Here is a 19,165-nt window from a genome sequence, read left to right as displayed (position 1 = left end):
TACACTGAAACTTAGAAAAATCATAACTTTCTCATACAAAGTCATATTTTTTCGTTCTTTTTATGAAAGTTCTCGGTTTAACATAAACTACAACTTTCATTTAGATTGTTAAGGCTAAAAAGCCTTTTATCGAAAATTCAGTTTTTACACTAAATAGTGTTTTGCCGGTTATGTCGCGGATTCTCAGTTGGTCATAACTTCTTCGTTATAACTCGGATTTTTGTGTTCTTTATGTTTTTAGAAACCTTGTTACAATCTCTATCACTTGGTTCATCCCAATCGAGATTGCTAAATAATTTATTTTTTAGGGTCAATTATGTAAATATGCACATTATGCTAAAATTTCTCTTTATTATTATAAAAAGAACTACACATTGACCTATACTATTACATAGGTTTGAAATAACGATTTGTTACATTATCCCCCCGTTAGAGAGAATTTCGTCCCGAAATTAATATTTCAGGTAGACTAGGGAAAAAGATGTGGATACTTCTGTTTCATTTGATCTTCCCGCTCCCAAGTGAATTCAGGTCCCCGTTTTGCATTCCAGCGAACCTTCACTATCGGGATACGACTTTGTTTGGTTTTCTTAACTTCCCTGTCTAGAATCACTACGAGTTCTTCCACAAAGTTGAGGCTCTCGTTTAACTCGATATCCTCGAGTGGGATCACAAGAGTCTCATCAGATAAACACTTTTTCAAGTTTGAAACGTGGAAGGTAGGATGAATGTTATTTAGTTCTTGGGGTAGTCGAAGTTTGTAAGCTACAGGACCAATTCTAGCAAGAATTTCGAAGGGTCCTATGTACCTTGGACTCAATTTGTCACGCTTTCCAAAGCGTATCATGCCCTTCCAGGGTGAGACCTTTAACAAGACGCGGTCACCCACCTGAAATTAAGGGTTTTCTCCGTTTGTCAGCGTAGCTTTTCTGTCTATCTCTGGAAGCTTTAAGTCGCTCCCGAATTTGTATGATTTTCTCGGTGGTTTCTCGAATGATTTCCGGACCAGTGAGAGCACTGTCAGGAGTTTGACCTCTAGCTAGCTGCGTGTCACCCACTTCAGCCCAACACAGAGGGGATCTGCACTTGCGGCCATAGAGGGCTTCGAATGGAGCAGCTTTAATGCTAGTGTGATAACTATTGTTATAAGAGAATTCAACAAGGGGTAAGTGAATATCCCATGCTTTTCCAAAGTCTATCACGCAAGCTCGCAACATGTCTTCTAGTGTTTGAATCGTCCTCTCACTTTGTCCGTCGGTTTGTGGATGGTAGGCTGTACTCATGTCCAGCCTAGTTCCCAAAGAGTTTTGTAAAGACTGCCAGAAACGAGAGGTGAATCTACTATCTCGGTCCGAAATGATAGATATTGGTACACCATGCAGTCTAACAATATCCCTGAGGTAAGTTCGGGTTAGTTTCTCCATCTTGTCGGTTTCTTTTATTGGTAAGAAGTGTGCGGATTTGGTTAATCTGTCGATGATTACCCAAATAGTATCATAACCACCCGAAGTCTTGGGTAATTTGGTTATGAAATCCATTGTAATCCGCTCCCACTTCCATTCAGGGATTTCAGGTTGTTGTAATAAACCTGAAGGTTTCTGGTATTCTACCTTGACTTTGGCACAAGTAAGGCACTTGGCCACAAAGGTAGCGATTTCGGCCTTCATGTTAGGCCACCAATATAGTTTCTTAAGGTCCATATACATCTTGTCTGAACCTGGGTGAATGAAGTATCGTGTTTTGTGCGCTTCGTTCATAACCACGTCTCTGTAACCACTGAACTTTGGTGTCCAGATCCGGTTCATGAAATAATAGACTCCATTATCCCTGACTTTGAAGTTTTTATCCATTCCTCTCAGGGTTTCACCTGCCACGTTTTCGGGTTTCAAGGCTTCTAGTTGAGCTTCTTTGATTTGTGTGGACAGATGTGAATGGATTGTCATGGTCAACGACTTTACTCGGCGACCCGAGTATTCTTTTCTGTTAAGGGCATCAACTACTACGTTTGCTTTACCAGGGTGATAAAGAATTTCACATTCGTAGTCGTTCAGTAGCTCCACCCATCGTCGTTGTCTCATGTTTAACTCTTTCTGATTGAAGATATGCTGGAGACTTTTATGGTCCGTGAATATTGTGCATTTCGTGCCATATAGGTAATGTCTCCAGATCTTCAGAGCAAATACTACCGCTCCTAGCTCAAGGTCGTGTGTTGTGTAGTTGACTTCATGCGTCTTAAGTTGTCTGGAGGCGTATAAGATAACCTTTCCTCTTTGCATAAGTACACACCCAAGCCCTTGATTTGAAGCATCACAGTACACTACAAAGTCCTCTGTCCCTTCGGGTAGGGACAGGATTGGTGCACTGCACAAGGCTTGTTTGAGCGTTTGGAATGCTGCTTCTTGCTTCTCCTCCCAACTGAAAGTTACACCTTTTTGCGTCAGGGTGGTAAGAGGTTTAGCGATTCGGGAGAAATTTTGAATGAACCTGCGATAGTAGCCAGCAAGACCTAAGAAGTGTCGGATTTCTGTAGGAGTTGTGGGTGCTAGCCAGTTTTCAATTGCTTTGATTTTGGAAGGGTCCACATGTATTCCTTCTGAACTGACCACGTGACCTAGGAATTCAACCTTCCTAATCCAAAACTTGCACTTTGAAAACTTCGCATAAAGTTTTTCGGTCCTAAGGGTTTGTAATATTTGACGAAGATGTTGGCCATATTCTTCTTTGCTTCTTGAATAGACAAGGATGTCGTCGATGAAGACTATGACGAATTTGTCCAGGAATGGACGACACACTCTGTTCATTAGATCCATAAACACAGCAGGTGCATTCGTCAATCCAAATGGCATCACAATAAACTCGTAATGACCATAACGAGTTCTAAATGCGGTCTTGGGAACGTCTTCCTCCAAAATCCGTAATTGGTGATACCCGGATCTTAAGTCTATATTCGAGAAGTAGCTCGCACCTTGAAGTTGGTCGAACAGATCGTCAATGCGAGGTAGGGGGTATCGGTTCTTGATGGTAAGTTTATTCAGCTCGCGGTAGTCTATGCACATGCGGAATGATCCGTCCTTCTTCTTTACGAACAACACCGGTGCTCCCCAAGGTGAGAAGCTTGGCCTTATGAAACCTTTGTTAAGGAGTTCGTTAAGCTGGCTGGATAATTCTTGCATTTCAGAAGGTGCAAGACGATAGGGGGATTTGGCTACGGGGGTAGCTCCAGGGATTAAGTCGATTCGGAATTCGACTTGTCGTTCGGGAGGTACTCCTGGAAGATCATCGGGAAAAATATCGGGAAAGTTGCAGACCTCTGGAATGCTCGCGATATCTTTCACTTCTTTCTTTTTTTTCTACCACGTGAGCTAAGAAAGCACAGTACTCCTTGCGAAGATATTTATGTGCTTTGATGCAAGAAATGATCTGAAGATTTGTTCCGGGTTTGTCGCCATAGATAATAAGAGTTTCGTTAGTTGGTAAGTTCAAACGAACAGCTCTTTCATAACATAGGATGTCGGCATGGTTGGGGCACAACCAATCCATACCTATTATGATGTCAAAACTTTTGATAGAGACCGGCATAAGGTCTATTGGAAAAGATAAGTCATTCAAGGTAAGGATACATCCTATGTATATATCATTGGTGGATTCGGATTTCCCGTTAGCCATTTCTACTGTAAAAGTTTCGTTTAGTGGTTGGGAGTTTTGATTTAGTAGATGTTTAAAATTATGGCTCACGAAGCTCCTCTCAGCACCACATTCAAATAGAATGCATGCATAAGTATTATTGAGAAGGAACATACCCGTGACCACAGCAGGGTCTACCACCGCTTCTTCATGACCCAGTGCTAAAATCCTCCCAACTCCACCGGCATTTCCAGCCTTTGGACAATCTTTCTTGAAATGCCCCACATCACCGCATTGGTAGCATGCTCGGCCTACTCCAGCGGCAGGTACTTGGTTAAGGGGTTGGGGTGGTATTCTACAGAATCGGGCAGTATGCCCTTTCCTGTTGCAGTTTCGACACTGTATTTCTTGGCAATTTCCATTGTGGTGAAAATTGCACTTGTTGCATTTAGGGAGGGTACCAGCATAGGGCTTTGTTGGTGCAAAGTTACTGGGGACAGCAGCAGGTACAATAGCTAGTATGGTAGCAGGTACAGTAGTAGCATGGACTGCCACTACTTGTTGCTTCTTTGCTAGTTCCAGAGGAGATTTGCCCTTCCCCTTGTTCCAAACCCTCTTCTTGCTGTTGTTGTTCTCCTTGGGTTGTTCTGGAGCAGAGACCACAGAGTTTTGACGGGCTCCATTGTCGATGAGAGATTGTGCCAGTTCTTTGGCACTGTCAAAAGTAATAGGCTTTGAAGCTAAAACACTTGACTGAATTTGGGGCGACATACCCCAAATATATCTCTCAATCTTTTTGCTCTCGATAGGAACCATATCCGGACAAAGTATTGCCAGATCACAGAACCTATTGGTATAGGTTGATATATCATAACCAACCATTGTAAGAGCCCATAGTTCTTGCTCCAGTTTCTGTATCTCCCCTCGCGGGCAGTATTCCCGCATTAACATGACTTTTAGGCTCTCCCAGCTGATGGAGTTAGCCACTATCAGAGTGAGTGACTTAATGTGGCCATTCCATCACGTCAGAGCCCTATCATAAAAAGTACAGGAAGCAAATTTAACCTTGCTACCCTCAGGACAGGAGCAAATTTTAAAGATTGCTTCCGTCTTCTCAATCCATTGTCTTAGTGCCATAACTCCCCCAGTCCCATTAAAGGTCCTGGGTTTGGCATTAGAGAAATCCTTATAAGTGCATTCTCGCGAATGCCCATGACTTTCGCCCTGGTTAGAAGGATGTGCACTGAATCCCGACCCACTAACACCAGGAGTATGAACGTGAGACATGGCAGCCGCTACAGCCGCCGTGACCGCCGCTTGAAACATAGCGGGGTCGAATTGAGGAGGTGGTGGTGGGGGTGGCGTCGATGCTTCATTGGTGTTGACACGTCTTGGATTTCTACGAGGAGGCATCTCTTGCTATAAAAGTCAAATGGATAAAAAGATAGTTAGATATCAAGAATGAATATGAATTTGATATCTCTGAACTAAACACTTAATTCAACATGAATCTTACAAAGAATTGGAAATAGAAATCCAGTGCAAGTACAAATTGCAACAGGATAATATGAAATTGAATGGTTATTTTTCAAAAAGTATGAATGTACATGTCAACTGTATTGGTATATTAAGTATATAAGGTCCAGAAAACTTGACCTTAAAGCATGATTATAATATACCCCAATACTGAGAAAGTGTCGACATCAAACCAACCTACCGGAAAACTAAAATTTCCGCGGTTGTATTGAAAGTATGAAAAATAACACTGGAACATTTCTGCCATCCAAAACTTTGGAATAAGATGATTATGAAAACTGTAATAACTCTTGTTGAAGTAAAGTGCTTATCATTTTATTGATACTTGATTTGTACATAACATAGAAAGTAGTATACACATTCGATATAGAAAGTAGAAAGTAGAAGTAGTGCGAACACTACTTGCGACGGTTTCTACGATGATTGCTAGGTTCTGCTTCGTCTTGCGCTTTCCAACGCCTTTCTTGGGCAGCTTGGTGCTCCCTCAGTTCTCTGATCTCTGATTCAGCAGCACTAAGTTGCCTTTGAAGGGCTTCAGTATGGTGCTGGGTGTCATCTTGCATCTCGTCAAGACGAAGGATATCTGCAGTGTTTGCCTGCGCAACCGCATTCACCTCTAGGATTCGATTGATCGACATCCTTGATTGATCGAACTGCCGGGCTATTCGGTTTACTATAACTGGAAGAGCTCTGTCAGCAGTTCCTCCTATAGATACGTTATAGAAACCTCGTGCCATTCCGTATGGAGGGTGTTGGCCGTCTTGTCGACTCCAATGGTTTATGTATTAGCCCCACTCAGGTATTGGTTCTGCGTCCTCTTGCCTCTGGGGACGCTCCCCAGGGTTGTAGACTTGTGGCTCTGTATCTGTACCACTTGACTCGCTGTCCTCAAAGGGTTCTTCGTCTGAGTCTGTGATCCAGCCTGCATTCTGTGGATTGTAGGGGTCTCCCGGTAAATTGGGTGCAGCCATAGGTTCTGTATTAGAAATAAGATTAGTAAAATACTCTCCATAGTATTTTAATCTTTGTATTCTGTTCTATAGTTCTTCTGAATATGTATGGTAAGTTTTAGACATATCTCAACACTACTATCACTCCCAAACACATGTTAGTCATATCTCAAATCAATATAGTTGATCAGGCTATATTAATTCCAGATATGATTACATAACTGCTCAGGTTTGACTATAGTGCTCAACATCCAAATATTTTTAAGTTCTTATGATTGTGATATTGTACTTGTAAGTATGAGTGTGTTCTTATGACTGTGATACTGTACTTGTAGGTATGAGTGTTAGTATACTTCTTATAAAAATACTTAAATTTTTAAAAGTATACTTGTAGTCAGAGCTCCTTGCCCCGATGTATTTATAGTTTGTATATCTTTTATTGATTGATATACTGAGTTCACTATAAACAATGCTCTGATACCAATCTGTCACACCCCCAAACCAGACGGCGGAAACGTCTGGGGGTGGAGGACTTGAATTGTAGTATCACAACACATGCATCATAGTAATCAAAGTACAAGCAACCATTATATTTAAAAAGTATAAGTATTTACATGTGTTCAATCATTATATGCTGAACCAAAATATAGTTATACAAAAGAAGATATGACTCAACAAAGCTCCATCTTCTCAAAAGCTCGGGGAGTACCTGTGTATTATTTCCCTGAGAATACATGTGATTTGAAAAGAGAGTATCAACATAAAGTTGAGTGAGTGCATAAGTGTTTATGTTTAAAAGAGTATCTCTGTATCTTGTATATGTGAACTATTCCAGAAAATCCTATATTTTCTGTTGTATATGAAAAGTAGTTTTATTCCCATAAAACCGTTCTCTTTATATCAATGTTTTGTATTTGTATTCCTTAATGAAAACTTGTAAATGAGAGTGTGCCTGGCTCCGCCAGCTGTTATTGAAAACTATATTGAACCATTGTAGTTTGTATTCTGAAAACTGGTACTTTGAAGGTGTACTTTCGTTTACTTGTTTATACATTAACGTATTGTTAATATCTTTTTAATGAGTTCTTATAACCATACTATGACGGATGGCCTGAAACAAACGCTTTGTGGGCGTTTAAACTGTTGATAACAATTGCCACTCATCGGCGTGTATGCCTGACTGTAGCTACCAGCCTGAGTGCGGGGTTGTCAATCCCGATATAGATCTACACACAACTTGTTTTGATCCCCGAGGCTGGAGATTCTGGTTATAATGTCAGGGCTTTACCTTGGTTGTCTAAAATGAATTAAACAACCTGAATGTCTCATAAAAAGCATATAAACGTTACATGTATACTAGTTAAGAAAACCCAATCATTCTGAAATAAATGATTGACAGTATGTTCTTGATTTAGTATTTCAAACATGTATTTGATAAGTGTAAACCTTGATTTGTTCTGTATCAAAACCCTAGTTTCTTGTAAGACTGTGTATTCTTGTAGTATGAATTATTGTTCTATGTATAAATTATACCTATTATAATTTATATGTACTTTCTGAATATGTATATAACTGTATTTAGCATGTAACCTCTTGCTCAACGTGTTACAAAGGTGTTTGAATTGATGAAATAACTTTTATATTTATATACATACACAATTTCATATACAAGTAAAATTTAAACGACACTCGGACAAATAACCGGAACTATAAGCCCACATCCAAACAAGGAAAAGGACCCAAAATGAGTTATCAGTCCTAATCCTTTTAAATCTTATATATATATATATATATATATATATATATATATATATATATATATATATATATATATATATATATATATACACACACATATGAATTTTGGGGAAAAATATAAGATTATAAAAGAGTTTGATGTTTTGAGTATATTTGGATAATTTAATGTTATTTTATCATGATTTGAATCATGATTTTATAACACAAAGTTCTTGTGTTATGCTTGTATTCCCCCCCCCCCCCCCTTAAAACAGTAGAAATTATGAAAATACGGGGGTATGAACTCACTTGATAGATGGTGAACCGGACAGAGTTTCGTTTCACGAAAAGGAGTTTATTTGTCGGGAAACCGGCTCAAATTGGGCAGAGTTTTGACAGGAGAGAGGTTACTTCTCGGGAATCTCGGGGCTTCGAGGCTTGCTTAGGGTTCGAGACTTGATACCGGGGCTTTAGGGGTTGTATATGAGCTTATGAGAGTGGAAAATATGAAAGAGAATGAAAATTGGGGTGAAAAAGTGTAAAATTTCGGAAGCCCTCGCATGCTATATATAGTCCGAAGGTTCGGACCTAAGCCTATGCGAGGCTGCCACGCATCGGATAGATGGCAAAGGGAGGGGACTTCTTCGGACCGGAGGCTCGCTGCTGGCTGGCTCGGATTGGACCAAACCTCGGTCCAATGGGAAGAGGCCACGTGCGAAGGAGGGTGTCCGCGGTGTGTGCGAGGGGTGTCTCGGGGGTGTCTTCATGCGAAGCTGTTCGCTTCTAAGTGGACCTCGGCTGCGGTCCAATCAGGAGGTGCCACGCATGGGTTCGGTCCACTCAGCAGCTGCCACGTGCGAGGGTGACGTGGCATGCGAAATTGCCCGGTTTTTCCCATTTTTTCTTTATTTTTGTGCCAAACTTGCGAAACTCATAACTTTCGCATACGAGCTCCGTTTTTGGCGTTCTTTATATGCACGCGTAGGTAAAATCATACTCTACGACTTTCGTTTAGACTTCGTCGGCTAGTTTTGAATTTATTTTTAATATTATTATTTTAAACAGACCGGGACGAGAATCCGTTAAAAATTCATAACTTCTTCATACGACGTCTGTTTTTGTCTGTCTTTTTACCGTTGTACTACTACCGACGAGACCTTCAATTCTTGTTTAGGTTGTGTCGGCTAAAAATTGCTCGATCTTTATTTCGAGTTTTTAGCTGTACACTGCTACACTGAAACTTAGAAAAATCATGACTTCCTCATACGAAGTCAGATTTTTCCGTTCTTTTTATGAAAGTTCTCGGTTTAACATAAACTACAACTTTCATTTAGATTGTTAAGGCTAAAAAGCCTTTTATCGAAAATTCAGTTTTTACACTGAACATTGTTTTGCCGGTTATGTCGCGGATTTTCGATTGGTCATAACTTCTTCGTTATAACTCGGATTTTTGTGTTCTTTATGTTTTTGGAAACCTTGTTACAATCTCTATCACTTGGTTCATCCCAATCGAGATTGCTAAATAATTTATTTTTGAGGGTCAATTATGTAAATATGCGCATTATGCTAAAATTTCTCTTTATTATTATAAAAAGAACTACACATTGACCTATACTATTACATAGGTTTGAAATAACGATTTGTTACACACCATCTCTCCAATTCTCTCCGATTATGATAATCCCTCCTCAACCCGGGATATAGCAATTCCCGTCCGTCATGGAGACCCCAGACTCGCCCCTGCTCCGGCAACCAGGTTCCCGAAGACTCAAGTGGTAAGGCTACTCAAGCCTAAGAACTCCTCTGCGTCATACTTTGACTAGTGAATACTACGGATCGTCGCTGAACAATATTCCCTCTTATCGACTACTGAGTGCTACAGTTTCCCCCCGTAGTCTTAAGACGCTCCATTATTGACTCATGAATTCTACGGTTCCCCGCAGACTTACGACACCCTCTCACTAACTCGTGAATGCTACGGATCCCCGCAGTATCACAACACTCTCTCGCTAACCAGTGAATACTACGGCTCCCCGCAGTATCACAACACTCTCTTGCTAACCAGTAAATACTATGGCTCCCCGCAATATCACAACACTCTCTCACTAACCAGTGAATACTATGGCTCCCCGCAATATCACAACACTCTCTCACTAACCAGTGAATACTATGGCTCCCCGCAGTATCACGACACTCTCTCCCTGACTCGTGAATGCTACGGCTCCCCGTAGTATCACAACACTCTCTCGCTCACTGACTCACCATGGGCTCACTCCATGGTTTTTCCCGATAATCCCAAGCGATTACTCCCACTCGGATCCACTCGCTCTCTTGTAACCCCATAATCTCTTCATCAAGTCATCACTACACTGAGTTCACCATCTCATGCTCCGCAGCTCAACATAAATAGGTGCTTACACCCACCCAACTTATGCACCACCACTCTTGATGTAAGTTCTCATAGGCAAGGCACCTTTCTCAACACAGATACACCCTTATACAGTCCCACTCCAGCGACAATTAACTGATGGGTTCCCACTGAAACAAAAGTCACTCGGTACTCTACTCGCCATCTCACAACTCGGGTCTCATCATGACCAGAAATTAGGACATCATACACGGGTACCTCTGTACACCATCACAGCATCTCACGATGTCTTGCCTCAACCACTGATATTCCGCTCACGCAACTCGAAATCTCAAAATAATCCCATCTCACAAATTGAAGCACGAAGGAATTGTCAACGACTAAAAACACGTTGACGAAAGTCTGAAGCTCCATCCTCTACTGATCACCACCCATACGAAACTACTCATACCGACTTTGAAATTGGTTGACAAAACAACTGTTGCCTTTCCTGGAGTATAGATCACAATCTATACCTATCCCCGCAAATCTCAGCTATTGCACCCTGAACTCAGCGACCCCAACCGCCTCGAACTCAACATTTGCAAACCCAAAAAATCCCTGGCCACAATAAAATTCTCTGACCATCGGCCACCTGCTGTGGATTCACTCATCCTTTCTTAAGCACACACACATACATCATCTAGCCTTGCACCTTGCCTCATCCACCAATAACCCAGGTCTCATGTGTCCGCACCGCAGATCTCCATAACTAGTTCTCTAACTGTACTTGAACGGATCACTGATCCTCTCAATAGAATACCCAGTTCTCCCCTACTCGGGGTTTGAACCATCACCAATTGGCATACCAACAATCTACTCTATACACTGTTTCACCAGGTACATCACACTTGACTCTTGGAACGTACCACGAAATCATATCAATGATCTTCCCGATGGAAACCACGTAGCTCCAAATATCCCGTAACTCAGACAAAATCTCAGAATCCGTCCAACGTGACTACCTCTAGTAATCTCGAAGACTCAGACCGACACACCGCCGGATACCCCAACTGTTCCGAATTAGTCCTGACTCTCAATCTGGAATAATGCACTATCACGCACCTCGTCTCTGAATCCTCGACCAGCCTCCCATCACATGAATCATCAAAAAAGCAAGAGACCTCGCTCTCACAGTCGATACACAACGTAGATAATAAGGGTCACCGCCCCGATGTACTCCTCTTAATTACCTGGAACTGCTGCTAAAAGTATGCCTCCCTCCATGAGGCACCTCCTTGTTCTCTTCCATCTTAGTCCCACTAATGACTCTCTCATGGTATAAGAAATACCTCGCAGCAAACATACTGCCCCAAATACTCTGGTGAAAAGGTTGCAACCTCAAGCTACCCCACGGGGTTTACCTCCAAACTCTGAAACCGGAAGCTCATTATCTCTTTTACTTCTCCCAGGAAACGGGGACAACGCAACTCTTGTCACAGAAGGTGACGTCTCCTCTATCGGTTGATTGCTCAACTCAAACCGCGATCTTCCAATAGGCGTCATCTCTACTCATCCCTGTGTCTGGCGACTCTAACTGGCATCTCACCACTAAAATCTCTCGGAACTAACCCGATTTCCCTCTCAAGGTATGCTCCATTGAAACTCGATCGACATGGCCCTCAGGCCCCACACTCTGTCATATCTGATTAATCACAACAGGATAACCGGTAAACTGAAGCACTTACCGCCACGAATCACAGTACTCGAACCATGTTATCACCTCTCAATCTGCTACGAATCATGGTACTCGAACTATGTTATCACCTCTCAATCTGCTACTTAGAACCTCTGGAATTCTCCCTGTTTCGGGTACGGGTCCTCTGCTTTCAGTAGTACGGGCCCACACTACCTGCCATATCTACGCATATTTTCCACACGGATCGTCCCATATTTTCTAAGTAGCTGCTCAACTTTCTCGATCACCATTCCCGATACACCTGGTCGCTACCCAGCGAATACTCTCCTCTATCAGCGTACTCTCCTGACTAGAGTCACTCCTTAGGCTCTTCCCAGGTTCTCACACTTCTCTGCCATTAGCTGCTGAATAACTCCTTATGATTCCAGCCATCTACCTCCTGAATATCGTCATATTCACTTAGTAGCTGACTCCCATCATGAAGAGTTCCACAAAGCACAAAGCAAGCAACATTCGAGCATCGAATAATCTCCACCAACATGTAAAATCACTCTAGTTTACAACTCCACTTGCTCTATTCGCACTAAAAAGGTATCACCGAACTCAAGCAACCCTACCCCCCGCGGGTATCTAACTACTCCCTCAGAAGGCTCCTCCAATGCTTATCTAGGTATCACTCCTAGATTACTCCTCTACTCAAAGTTCTCCCTAAAGGATTCATGTTGATACTCTTATTCCGCACATACTCAAAGCACATCACAGATAGCAACAATTCCTAGGCTAAGGCATCACAAATCAGGCAACTCTAGCCCTAAAATATGAAATACCTAGCCTTTCTTCCACTACTAGAAAACAGCCCTTTAATGACGCGCAAACAATGACACGCGCTGATAGAGGACACACATTTGTGCATGCCCTAAAAGATAATGTCAGTTTTGCAAAATATGAAGGATAGAGGATACACATTTGTGCGTGCCCTAAAATTAGTGTCAGAAAAGAAAAAAATGAAAATGCGAAGGGCGCCTTTCATAAAATGTGTGTCATCTAAGTGTGCCACTTTATAATTTTTCAATGAAACATACGTTTTAAGCGGGATTTCACCGCCTATTGGATCCCAAAAAGTAGAACCCCCCGCATCTTCCAATTAGCAAGAAAAAGCCCTAGGGCCTTCGTCTTCATAGCATAATTGCTCTTGCTTTCATGATCAAATGCCTCGCGACGACGATGAGATTGTGTAAGATCTAGGAGAGATCCAATCCAGAGCATGCATGTGATTATGTGGCCATCCTCGGTCAACTCACACACTTTGAAACCCTAATCTCCTATCATGTCCGCCACCAGCGAGCATCATTTACAAGCTGAAACCCTATTCACATATGGAAACAGAATCATCCTGATACCCTCGTCCTCAAGCTCTTTTAACTCCTTCATTCTTCTTCCAGTGGAGTTATTTTTCAAACCAGCAGCTCCCACCGCTACACCACCACCAACCCTAGAATCTTCGTCGCCATCCATATCTGTTCCATCCCCGAGTTCGATCTCTACACCAATTGCTTTATCACATGCACCTGTCGTTGGAATCCTACCTGTGGTACTGGTGATTCCACCTCTGGCTCCCACGATTCCCCCAGCTTTATCATCGACTGGTGGTGCTCCACCAGCGGAAGTTTAATCACACTAACTTTCTTCAGGTATATTATTTGAATTTATATTCTCATTTCTTTGTTTCATAGAATGGTTAATCTATTCAAAGTTTTCATATATGTGTTTCTCTTTCTGTTGTGCATTTTGGAAAATATATTCAATTTTACTTATGAAATCGCTTTCAGAAATTAGGGAGAATTCCACTCAAAACGTGACTGGTTCATTACACATGGGATCGACATGCTATGTTTGTGACTCTTGAGGTTTGGTAAATTTTTACTAACAACATAGATGCACATAAAATCTTTGTAAAATTTGTCATTTCTTCTTCATTTATAAGCCATTCATATCTGTAATTGTTGTCTAGGATATTATGATCAGATACAATAGGATGAAGGGCAGACCTACACTCTGGCTCCTTAGAATTGATCATGCTGGCATTGCAACTCAAGTTTGAGTTTTTCTACAAATGGATTTATGCTTATTATATTCTTAATCTACTTAGTTAATATATTATATATCAAACAAATATTGTTTTCAGTTAGTTGTTGAAAGAATGTTGGATTCTGAAGGAATAAAGAGGGTTGAATTGGGTAGAGAGGAATTCACAAAGCGAGTTTGGGAGTAGAAGGAGAAGTATGGAGGAATCATTACCCAGAAACCTAATAATAAACCTAATAATCTCATAAACTATGTTTAAACTTTAAATAGTTAATTATGAATGTTAAGTATGCTATTATTTGGTCTAAATGTGTATTGAACTCTACATGTTTACTCAGTATCTGTATCAGAACATTAATTAGCTAACATTTCTTGAGTTACTTTCTTCTTGACTTTTGAAGGAGCTATTTGAGAGGCCTTTATTAAGCTTCATGAGAAAGGGCTTATCTACCAAGGTATGGATCACAGGTCACTTCCATCTTCTTAAATTATGAAAACTTAATCAAATTCATTTGACCTTTTAGATATAATATCTTACTGAGTCCATTGATCTTTCATTTAGGGTCTTACATGGTCAACAATGGTATTGGAGATCCTGGACAGAACAAAAAGGTTCTTGATGCAACAATACATAACAACTATGGTATAGATAACAACTTTCTTCCGATGACCAGGTGAGTATTTCTTCCCATTTTATTTCTACTTTTTTCGATTAGCTAATTATGGATTTTTTGCTGAGTTTTAGCTAATGTTTGTTGAGATTTGCTGAGATGGTTTATATGATTGCGTATTTTCTAATTTTGTTCCTGTGTTTTCCCATTTTCTTTAGTTTTTTTTTGCCGTTGCTGTGATTTTATTGTTGAGTTTTTTTTGTTGTTCCTGTTTTAATTTCTTTTGCTGTGATTTTATATTGTTGTTGTTAAATGGTTTGACTTATATGATGTGAGTAAATTTTTTTGTAGGGTGTGATATTAATCTGGGGGATCTTGTTTATCAGCCTCCAAGAGAAGGTCCAACTTTATAAGAAATCGGGATCCCAGACCGGACTACTGAAGAGACGTTCCAAGCAAAGTAGCTCGGATGCTATGAAGGTGGTCAACAAGTTCTTGTAGTTTAACTATTATTTGATGATGAATTTCACCGGTGTCACACGACCTGATGGATCCTTTTCTATAAATGATAATGTTGTGAAGTCATTAAAAGATGTACGTCTGTATTCATCATGTGGGACCCGTGTTATGTAAGATTTATATTTATATTATATAGTTTTAGTGATTGATGTTCATGTGGTGGGGTGGCAGGATGAAATTTTTCCTTACAGGAAGAACTTTTCTGGAAAGATGAAGCCCAAAAAGAAGGATGATCTTGAACAAGTTGGTGGTTTGTTGAATAATTTAGTTGCTTTTTTCTCTTTATTGACACAAAAAAACAAGATGAGGTTTTAACATAATTTCGTTGCATTTTATATCTTTCCGGCTTGATTTCTTTTTATGACGGTTTTGCCCCTAATCTAATAAGCTTTATATTTATTCAGGGACTATACAAATCCCACGCTTCCTGTTGCATCTTCAGCAATAAATGCTACTGGTCAGGTAAAGTCATTATTCTTTATAACAGCTTGAAGGATTGTTTTGTAAAATTACTCAACTTTTTGTTGTATTTTATATTTATACTTGTATTATGCTTACTAGTTTGTTACTTTTGCAGTTCAGTTTAGGTTTAGATGGAAAGAAGATTGAATCTGAGACTAATGTTCTTCTTGCTTCTATTGAAAACATGCAGTATGCAGTCACCTTAGATGTTGTAAACAGGTATTTTCTGCTTTTGGGCCTGTTTTAAAGATAGCAATGTTTGACGAAAATAGTGGAGCTCAAGCTCTAATTCAATACCCTGGTGAGAGTTAATTAATTTTTTTGATAACAAGTGTTGAGAAGCTTATTATATGTAATATAATTTTGTAAAATGTTAAAAAAAATTATAAATTTTAGATGTTCAGACAGCTATTGTAGCCAAGGAAGCATTGGAAGTACACTGTATATATGATGGAGGGTTTTGCAGCTGAAGAAAGACTTTACTTCTCTTACACTGTAATAATCCATCTTCACACTTATTTTGTAGTTATGTTTTTTTTGCAGGCAATATAGATACTGTGAGCAAGTTCATAGATTTAGAGTCCTTTTGTGGTGTTATTAAGGAAGAGTGGAGACAAGTGAGGCACACATTTAAAAAAATCATCACAAATCTTGTGTACAGTGAGACACACATTAGGTTATTAGAACTATTAGTTTGTAAATTTCTGTTACAACTTCTATTGATTTGTTTTATCTTTCCATGGAACGATTATTTGCATGACATTAAATTTTATGTAATGGATTGTATTTTTTGTATATGATATTTTATTTTCTATTATGAGACATTAAATGCAAATTTAATTTGAAAATTAGTAAATCTATAAATAATTTTTTTTAAACATTTAAAATTACGATACGTAAAAAGGTGTGTCATCTTCATTTATGACATGACCTTTCTTGACAGGGGCTTTAATGATACGCAATGCGTGTCGTAAATGAGCGTCGTAAATGTGTGTCGTAACTGCGCGTCGTAAATGTGTGTCGTCTATAGACGACGTGAGAAAGCGTGTCGTCTCTCGTTATGACAGGGCCTTCCTTGACACACATTTGCGCGTCGTCTGAGCGTTTTACAACACACATTGCGCGTCGTAAAAGGCTGTTTTTCTAGTAGTGTTCTAGCATACATCACTAATATCTCAATAATAACTCACAACACAAATAAATAAAGGTATTTTGGGAAATCACCGTTCGGGCTCTGGCTGATTGTACACACTTCTCCTTCTCGTTTTTCTCTTAGAAACTCTGGCTCATTTGAGAAAAATCATTTCTTTTGAAATTTTTTCTCAAATCCTCAGTTTGAGTCCAGACATACCCGAAGGTGCATCTGAATCCCTCAAACCAAGGCTCTGATACCAACTTGTAACACCGTAAATTTTCAAACAAAATTTTCATTTTAAAATCACATAATTCTGGCAACACATCTCACAAAAATCCCATTTATTTAATTTACAAAACACATCTCCATAATTGTTTGATTAATAATCTAGGATCCTCAAAACATAACTCCTTATCTAGTGTGTACAATCAAGTCGGCGCCTTCCCGCGGTCCTGAGAAGAACCTGAAACACATATCACATAGCACGGTAAGCACGAAGCTTAGTGAGTTCCCCAAAATACCACACATATCTCATTAGCCTCTCATGGCTATACTCAGATAAGACCCTCCGGTCAATGTGTCTCAATGGGACCCTTCGGTCCCAAAACTCGGGTGGACCCTCCGGTCCTAACCCAGTAAGCTCAGAATAATACACAACATAAATCACAAAGACATAATGCAGGATATCACAATACTCAATATAAGCACATAAGACCCTCTGGTCTCTAACACTGGACCCTCCGGTCTCTAACAGCTCCTATAGATGTTGTTGCTGCACACTGGTCTCTAACACTGGACCAAGATCCACAATTACCCAATTAAGATATAAGTCCAAACCCTCACTCTTTAGGTCTAAAGGTCGTCCATTAACTAGCCCATCAATAACCTAAAACTCATTGGACCCACCAAAGCCCAATAATAAATGGGATCTCCCGAGGCCCAACTCTCAATTCCAAGCGACAAACCAAACTCAAGGGCCCAAGGCACACACACACACACACACACACACACATATATATATATATATATATATATATATATATATATATATATATATATATATATATATATTCCTCTGGTCCAAAACTCTAGTACAACAAGCCCAAACTCCAGGCCAACACTCAAGGCCCAAAATGAGACTTAGCCCAAAAGTCCACAGTGAGGTTACGTGGGGCGTACCTCCCTTGGTACGCTCAGCGTACTCACGAATCCAGATGGCTATCGGGGACACTTGGTCAGTACGTCAGGCGTACTGGAATTACGTCAGTGTACGTCCCAGTTTCACTCTTTCTACTCATTTGCCCTTAATCAGTTAAGACCTTGGCTCATATCACAGATCTGGACTCCCTAATAGCTCTTACTCCATAAAGTCAGTGACTTTAAGCCTTTGCATGGCTGGTAAAGTCACAAACACCCAAAACTCTCATTTTCTCAACTCAAAATGAACATATCTCATGCATGGCTTGATTCCAACATCCAAGTCTTGATTTTTATGACACTACACCACTAAATACACTCAAAGGGGTTGATTATAGTCTTTGGAGCTCAAATATCGCATGAAGTCTCCAACTTTTAGGACAAAACCCTAAAATACTCTACTATGATGCACAAAACAAAAGAGTGAGAAAGCTAGGAGCTTTATACCTATAGATGAAGCTCCGAACTTGGATATGCTCAGATCCAAGGCATGGACTCTCACTCCTTCTCCAAAGCTCCTTCTTCACTCCAAGAACACACAAAATCACTTAAAGGATCTCAAATGGACACACACAAGCTCAAGAACGAGGATTGGGGTTTTAGAGGGTTGTTTGTCTGAAGATGGTGGCCAGGAATGAGGCCATCATATCCTTTATATAGGGACACACCCTAAATTAGGGTTTTCACTCTGTGCCTAGTACGCCCAGCGTACTAGGTGGCTTCGCTTAAAAGTCACGCACAATAGTATGCTAAGCGTACACACACACGTACACCCAGCGTACTCAGATGCCACATTTCTCAATTAGGGGACTTTTTTTTTTGTCAAAACTTCAAACTTCCATAGCTTCCTCGATATAAATTCGTTTCCAATGAACCTAATATCCACGGAAAGGTGACGAGAAGCCATACGCTTCTAGCAACTCGTCGCAGCCCCGAGGCTTCCTTATGCCCGTGTTGCAGCCTCCGAACCTTAAATCACGGACGATCCGAAACAGGATGTTACAATTTTATTATTGAGTAGTGATCTGTAGATATGCCTGTCTTCTTGTAGACTGTTTATATGTTTATATGTTATATGTCGGCATGTTGTGTTGGGTTGAGGTTGTACTGCTCCGTGTTGTAGCCAACAAACCCTGGGGCATTCCAGATATGAGCTGAGGGCCGGATATGGCATGTCAAACTCATACTGAGGGCTCAATAGCATTCCAGATACGAGTTGAGGACCCGGTAGGTATGCCGGAGTCGTACTGAGGGCTTGAGCGT

The 19,165-nt window shown here is 40.4% G+C and overlaps 1 pseudogene; it reads left to right on the top strand.

Moving 5' to 3' along the window:
• Nucleotides 1-15,108: 15,108 nt before the first annotated feature.
• LOC145113208 (polypyrimidine tract-binding protein homolog 2-like) lies at nt 15,109-16,040 on the top strand (annotated as a pseudogene).
• The last annotated feature ends 3,125 nt before the right edge of the window (nt 16,041-19,165 follow it).

Source organism: Lactuca virosa, chromosome 5 (assembly GCF_052849685.1).
Source record: "Lactuca virosa cultivar CGN04683 chromosome 5, Lactuca_virosa_CGN04683_v6, whole genome shotgun sequence".
Classification (NCBI taxonomy): Eukaryota; Viridiplantae; Streptophyta; class Magnoliopsida; order Asterales; family Asteraceae; genus Lactuca; species Lactuca virosa.
Note: the sequence above shows the minus strand (reverse complement) of the source record. Positions and strands in the feature narration are given on the sequence as shown.